Source organism: Marmota flaviventris, chromosome 9 (genome assembly GCF_047511675.1).
Source record: "Marmota flaviventris isolate mMarFla1 chromosome 9, mMarFla1.hap1, whole genome shotgun sequence".
NCBI classification, from domain to species: Eukaryota; Metazoa; Chordata; class Mammalia; order Rodentia; family Sciuridae; genus Marmota; species Marmota flaviventris.
Genome location: NC_092506.1, coordinates 14,552,011 through 14,560,051, shown reverse-complemented (window position 1 = coordinate 14,560,051; position 8,041 = coordinate 14,552,011). Strand labels below are relative to the sequence as shown.

General features: G+C 39.4%; 1 protein-coding gene across 12 annotated transcripts in view; it reads left to right on the top strand.

Moving 5' to 3' along the window:
• Positions 1-8,041, top strand: part of Ctnnd1 (catenin delta 1) — a 51,144-nt gene that overhangs the window by 8,289 nt on the left and 34,814 nt on the right. The window lies entirely within an intron of this gene.

The window sequence follows — 8,041 nt, the reverse complement described above, 5'->3', positions numbered from 1 at the left end:
CAGAAATGAAGGCAGGCTTTTACTATCCCTTTTCTTGAAATAAACTCCTTTTTTGTGTGTGTTCAGGAAACACTTCTCTGCAGTTGTTATTTATGGATATTTGTAAAACTGACATATAGAAATTTTGAGTTCATGAATGCTTCCTGTGAAAAGTATGCTTCTAGGAAGAGTGTGCTTTTATATGGAAAAGCCCAGCTGTTGCCTGTGGGACCATATGTATGTGCTAGATACAGCCTTGCCTGGAAACGTCAAGGGTTTTTCAACCTGGGATTTTCTTTTTTCCTCCCTTTTTTTTCATGCTAAATAACTTGTGAAAATCAGGTTCTAAATAGGTTTAAAATAATTTCTGGCCAGCCCAGTGGAACACACCTGTAATTTCAGCTACTCAAGAGGCTGAGGCAGGAGGATCTCAAGTTCAAGGTTAGCCTCAGCAACTTAGCAAAACCCTGTCTCAAAAAAATAAATAAATAAATAAAAGGGCTGGGGATGTGGCTCAGTGTATCCAATAATAAATAATAATGATAATAATTTATGTTGGCGCTCCATAGTCTTCTACCATAACTCCCTCACCCAGCATCCTACTTTTAATTTTCTGTGTGTGTGTGTGTGTGTGTGTGTGTGTGCGCGCGCGCGCACGCTGGGGATTAAACCCAGGGTCTTATGCATGTGAAGCACGTTTTCTACTGAGCTACACCCCTAGTAGCCCCTTAACAGTTCTCCTACAGTTTCTGTCCTATTGGTTTCCTTTCCTCTTCTCTCTGTCTCCCTTTTTCTCTCCTTCCTTTTTTCTCCTCATTTTTCACCTTAGGTTGGTGGTCTTCATGGGAGCATTGTTTTCCTAACTAACAATTGATATGGGAGAAGCTTGCTTCTTTTTCTGAAAAAAAATATACTTAATTACAAAAGGCAGAAGTGTTAGGCTATTGCTTCTGGTATATTTCAGTTCTACATTAGGATTATAATTATAATCTAAGACCATTGACTTGTTCTAGTAACTTAGTTTTTATCTTTGATTTTCAGATGTCATCTACATTTCCTAAATTAGTTACTATTATGGCTTATTTGAGCAAAAGAAATTTACTTTCCCCAGAGTAAATTATTAGGTTTTCTTGTTGTTGTACTTGAGGTTGAACACAGGACTTTGCACATGCTAGGCAAACACTTTACCACCTAACTACATCCCCAGCACTTTTTTTTTTTGTATCTTGCGTACTGGAGATTGAACACAGGGGTACTTGACCATAGACTTGTATCCCCAGTTTTTAATTTTTTGTTTTGAGACAGAATCTCACTGAGGCGCCCAGGCCAGCCTCAAATATCAGATCCTCTTTCCTCAGCCTCTCAACTTGCTGGGATTCGGCATGTATCATCATGCCCGGCAAGGAGTTTATATTTTAAGAAACTAAAATTTATTCTAATAGTTGACGATATAAGACATTGTTAAAGGAACTAGGTCAGCTTTTCAATTACCTTTATCAAAGCACCTGCAGTTCCCATTTCATTGCAAGTGAAGTAATCCTCATTGAAATAAAGTAACTGATTTATATTCAGTACATTCTAAAATAATCTACTTTAAAACAGAAATTGGTGCCAATCTGATTTCTTTCCTGATTCTTTGTTGGAATGGGGAAAGTTCTGTAAGCTCTCTGTTCTATTCTCCATTGACAACTTTGTAAATCAGGACACACAGTTGGCTACTTGTGTGTCTGTCCTGCTGAAGATCAACCAAATAGGGAGGTAAGACTATAGGAGCCCCTAGTTTGTATGCCTAAGATCACAATTAGACAAAGGTTTAGAAATAAAAGTGAAACAAAGTTGACTTATTTTCTTAAATTTAACTTTTTGCATTCATTGAAGAAGTAAAACATTTTAATTCATCCAAAGAAATTTGAGAGTGTTATATACCATGCACTAGAGTACAATAAAACAAATAAACCTGAGCTGGGGTTGTGGCTCAGTGGTAGAGTACTTGCCTAGCATGTGTGAGGCACTGGGTTCTATCCTCAGCACCACATTAAAAAAAAAAAAAAAAAAAATTAGACCTAAATAATACTTGTTCTCACAGAGCTTAATTTCTAGTTGTGAGAAACAAATAATAAATAAATAAAAATATGTCAGAATATGATAATGTTATTGAAAAAAAATAAAGCAGAATAAGAATGGAGTATAAGAGGTGCCATAGTGGGAGTGAGTTTATTCACTGTTTTGGTACTGCAGATTGAACCCAGGGATACTTTACCACTGAGCCACATCTCAAGCCCATTTTATTTTATTTTTCAAAAATTTATTTATTCTAATTTGTTATACATGACAGCAGAATGCATTTCAATTCATATTACACATATAGAGCACATTTTTTTCATGTCTCTGGCTGTTCACAAAGTAGAGTCACACCATTAATGTCTTCATACATATACTTAGGATAATGATGTCCATCTCATTCCACTGTTTTTCCTACCCCCCTGCCCCCTCCCTTCCCCTCCCTCCTCTTTGCCCTATCTAAAGTTCCTCCATTCCTCCTGAGTTCCCCCCATCGCGATTATGGACCAGTGTCCACATATCAGAGACAACATTTGGCATTTGGTTTTTTGGGATTGGTCTAGCCCATTTTATTTTGAGACAGGAATTGGTTAAGTTGCTGAGGCTGGCCTTAGCTTGTAATTCTCTTGCTTTAGTCTTCCGAGTCACTGGGATTACAAATGTATTGAGTCACTGGGATTACAAATGTACTACCGTGTCTGGCTAGAGTGAGTGTTATTATATAGGTTGGACAGCAAAGGCCTTATGTGTAAGGTATGTTTGAGAATACCAGAAGAAATGAGGGATGGAGTCATGTATGTATGAGGAGTAGAAAATGTAAAGACCCTTAGGCTGGTTGGTGACAGTAAGCAAAAAAGAGAAGGGGGAAAGGATAAAGTAAATTGGGTGCATGGTGTATACCTGTAATCTCAGTGACTTGGGAGGCTGAGGCAGGAGGATTGCAAGTTCCAGACCAGCCTCAGCAACTTAGTGAGCCTGTCTCAATAAAAAGGGATAGGGATGTAGCTCAGTGGTAAATAAAGTGCCCCTGAGTTAAATATCCAGTGGAAAAAAAAAAAGGGTGTGTGTGGGGAAAAGGGGAATAGTGTAGGACCTTGTTTAGTACTATACAGCGCATAGAAAAGTTGTCTCCTCACCTCAGGCACCAGAGATAATGTTATTATCAATTTTTTGTGTTGGCTGTTGTCAATTTTTTGTGTGTTTCTCGTAAGTTGAGGCAGCGGTAGTCATATCCTCCATCTTTCTCCCATTGTGGAAGCCCCATGAAAGTAATTGGCGGATTTTGCAAAGATTGATGACCCTTGTCTTGAGAATAATGTTAGGACAGTTACTTAGAATAAGTCTGTATGTGTTTGGGAAGTTAGATCAAAATTTTTATTCTTGGGCTGGGGATGTGGCTCAAGCAGTAGCGCGCTCGCCTGGCATGTGTGCGGCCCGGGTTCGATCCTCAGCACCACATACCAACAAGGATGTTGTGTCCACCGATAACTAAAAAATAAATATTAAAAAAAAAATTCTCTCTCTCTCTCAAAAAAAAAATTATTCTTGTCTACAGGTGTCTTGAATTACCCACAGCTTTCTGTGAACCACAGTGAGAGACCTAGTAAAATTTCCTTTTAGTACAACCTTTGTTCATTTGGTTTATGTGCTTTTCGCCAGAAATTTTGCTTGCCCTGCTTATTTGCTGCTTCCTCTTTTGCTTCTTCAACCCAAATTTCCTTCTTCCCTGAAACTCATCTTTGGAATTTGATGGCTTCAGGGACTGATATTCTTTCTTTTGTTTCTAAAAATATTGTTTTTCAGTTGTTGATGGATCTTTATTTATTTACTTATTTTATTTATATGCTGTGCTAGAATTGAACCCAGTGCCTCACACATGCTAGGCAAGTGCTCTACTGCTGAGCAACCACCTCAGCCCACTCTTTCTTTTTAATTTAAATTTTTTATTTTGCTTTGCTGAGAATCAGGGAACACTTTATAGGTCACTGTACTCATATTTCTGTCTTGTACATTGGAGCCATGATCATCCCTGATAACTAACTCTAGATTTATATTTTCCCTTTCCATATGTATGTTTAGCTCATTAGGCATTATTAAATACATACTGAGCCACTTTGCCTGGTTGACTTTGATAGAAACTGAGGAAGAAGCACCAACTTTTTTTTTTTTTTTTTTAAAGAGAGAGTGAGAGAGGGGGGGAGAGAGAGAATTTTAATATTTATTTTTTAGTTATCGGCCGACACAACATCTTTGTTGGTATGTGATGTTGAGGATTGAACCCGGGCCGCATGCATGCCAGGAGAGCGCGCTACCGCTTGAGCCACATCCCCAGCCCGAAGCACCAACTTTTTAGTAATTTGGTATTCTGTGGCAACCCATGAATGAAAGTAAAAGAGTATCTGTAAAAGTAAAAGGATATCAAGAGTACCTGTGTTTTGAATCACCCACTCTCTCTTTTTTTTTTTTTTTAAAGAGAGAGTGAGAGAGGGAGAGAATTTTAATATTTATTTATTTTAGTTCTCGGTGGACACAACATCTTTGTTTGTATGTGGTGCTGAGGATCGAACCCGGGCCGCATGCATGCCAGGCGAGCGCACTACCGCTTGAGCCACATCCCCAGCCCAAATCACCCACTCTTTCTATCCCTTTCAAGACTTCTGGTTTAGCTAGTCTGTTCCTCAGTGAAAGATATGTCTATCTGCTTCCTTCCCTCCCTCCTGTTCTCCCTTTCTTTCCTGAAGTTCTTAGTCCTGGTACTTGACCTGGTTACCCTCTGTTCTTCCCTTTAATTATACTTATCTAGTTCATATCCTGTTACTTAATATCATCTTTAGGAGATGACCTTAATCAGGAGATGTTTCACCCCTCCAATTCCCTTCTCTTTTGGTCAAGTAACTGTCTTGACTTGCATGGGAAATATTGCAGGCAACCAAAAGATTCCCAAGATTTTGAAGTTGGTTTAAATAACTAGTTGATATATTACTTCAGCATATGTAGATAAAAATCGAGATATTTGTGGTTGTTCCGAGAGTATGTATTTTAATGCTATTATTATTATTATTATTATTATTATTATTATTTGTGGTGCTGGGAATTGAACCCAGGAGGCTCTACCACTGAGCATGTCCTCAGTCCGTTTTGCTTTTTATTTTGAGATAGGGTCTCCTTAAGTTGCCCAGGTTGGCCTTGAATTTGTAATCCTCCTGCTTCAGCCTCCCAAGTAGATGGTATTCTAGGCATGTGTCACCACACTTGAATGCTGTTCTTCATTAAGTCTTCATGCTTCCTTGTGGAAATATTTTTCTCTATAGTTCTTTTTTCGTTTATGGTGCTGGGATTGAACCCAGGGCCTTTTGCTTGCAAGGCAAGTGCTCTACCACTGAGCCATAGTCCTAGTCACCTATAGTTCTTTTTTTTCTTCTTCTGAGGTTTGAACCCAGAAGCACTTAACCACTGAGTCACATCCCAGCCCTTTTTAATATTTCATTTTGAGACAGGGTGTCATTGAATTGGTTAGGGCCTTGTTAGGTTGCTGAGGCTGGCTTTGAACTTGGAATCCTCTTGCCTCAGCCTCCTGAGCCATTGGGATCAGAGGCATGTGCCACTTTGTTAGGCCCCCTATAGTTATTATAAAGACATTTTGCTACTCATTGGCTCTTACTCAAACCAGAGTTAAAGTGACTTGCTTGGATAAGTGTCAGAAGTAACTCTTGAATCCAGAGTTTCTGGTTATTTCTCTTATACGGGACCAGGTACGCTAGAAATATGCGGGGGATCTTGAATGGTAGATTTAAGACTTACAAAGGCTTTTGGGATAGAATATGGACTCAGTCTTTGAAAATTGGGTACAGATCTTTGTTCTTTGGAGGAAATTTTAACTAGGACATTTTAAAAGTAATTAAGTTACCCAGCCTGCAGTGTAAATACACCTCCATTGTAGCAACTCAGGACTCCAAAGAGGGTGGTGTTGGCAAGTGAAATAGTTCCTTCCTTCCAGGTTCTGAGTCCTAGAAAACAGGATTTAGGACTGCCATTCCAGCCATCCTTACATTTTTTTTAAATATTTATTTTAAGTTGTTTTTTAGGTGGACACAATATCTTTATTTTACATTTATGTGGTGCTGAGGATCAAACCCAGTGTCTCGTGCATGCTAGGCGAGCACCCTACCACTGAGCCACAACTCCAGCCTGCCTTCTTTACATTTAATTATTCATTTATTTTTATGGTACTGGAGTTTGAACCCAGAGCCTTACACATGCTAAGAAAGTACCACTGAGCTGTACTCCTAGCTGTTTTTAAGAGTCTTGCTAAGTTGCCAAGCATCTCACTAAGTTGCCTAGGCTGGCCTTGATCTTGTGTTTCTCCCCTCTCAGCCTCCCAGGTCCCTAGCATTATAGGCATGTGTCACCATGCCTGATATTTTATTACACTTTGTTTTTTATCAGTAAATTATTTCAGTGGTGAGGCTCGAACCCAGGGCTTTACACTTGTTTTGCAAGCACTGTACTACCACTGAGCTGCCTCCCAGGCCTCATCCTTATATTTAAATTCATGCTTTTTAAGAACCTCTAATCCATACTGAGTAATGATTTGAGCTGTCTGGTGAGCAGTAAAACAGGCCCAGATAATGTATTTTATAACCAGTGCCCTTTTTGTAAGAATGTTGTGTTTTGAGGGTTGTTGGGGATGGGCCAGTAGTACAGTGGTTCCCTGAATGCTATAGGATCACTATTGGGACTTTTAAAATTTTTTTAATATTTATTTTTTTAGTTATTGGCAGACACAACATTTTTGTATGTGGTGCTGAGGATCGAACCCGGGCTGCACGCATGCCAGCCGAGCGCGCTACTGCTTGAGCCACATCCCCAGCCCCACTATTGGGACTTTTTAAAACATGAATCCCCAGACTTTTCCTCCAGAGATTGCAGTATGAGGATTGTATTTTTTGAAAACACTTCCCAGATGATTCTGATCTCTCAGGTTTGTGTATCACAAAATCTGAATTAAGCTTCATATATGTATTATTTCCCAGTGAGTAGTTATTTAGGTAGAATAAGAAGTAGAGAAGACTGGTAGTTCAAGGTGGTAGCATGTGAGAAGGTGGTTAATTTGAAGTGATATACCTATGTCCTGTTATATTTTGAAATTACAGATGTTACCCCTGATTTGGAGGTTATGCTAGTACTTTGCAAGATATGGAGGACTTGCCTATTAGGGCAAAGGGAGCCTTTTAGACCTTATCTCTACTTCCCCTCTCCATTTTGAAATTGTGGAACAAATTCTGGAGAGGATGTTTGCATTGAAACTCAGCTGGATAATTTGTTTAAAACTGGACAGGAAGGGCCAATTTACTTCCTGTCTGAAAAGGAAGTGCTAGCTTCCTTCCCTTCCTTCTTGGCTAACTGGCCAACTTGGAATATAGGTGGGGGAGGAGCTCGTCATGTTAGTACTCTTTCTTTCTAGCTTTTTTTTTTTTTTTGGTGGGGGGGGATACTGAGATTGAAAGCATGGGCGCTTTACCATGGAGCTACATCCCGGGTCCTTTTTATTTTTTACTTTGAGACAGGGTCTCACCAAATTGCTAAGACTGGCCTCAAATTTGTGGTCTTCCTGCCTCAGTCAGCTTCCTGAGTCTCTGGGATTGTGCTAGCATTCTTAACTGACTGTGCCTTAAGAAGTTGAGTTATCATCTTTGTTTAAGTGTGGCTGTACAACATTTGCTCGCCTCTGTTGTATGTTCTTGTCTCTTTGCTTTTACATGGGAGCTCTGTACTAGATTTGGCTTTTGTAGTCCCAGACTGCCTTCTAATCTGCCACACGTTATTTTACATTCAGTTTTGTGTGCATCTCTCCTGTATTGTCTGACATTTGAAAACAGACCAAGTAGTTGCAGGGAAGAAATTGAAACCCATTTGACCCTGAGGGGTGGGTTGTAGAAAGCAGAACATATTTGGGCAGAACAGAGTGGATGACAAAGGTTTCTTATTTTTAAATTGAGCC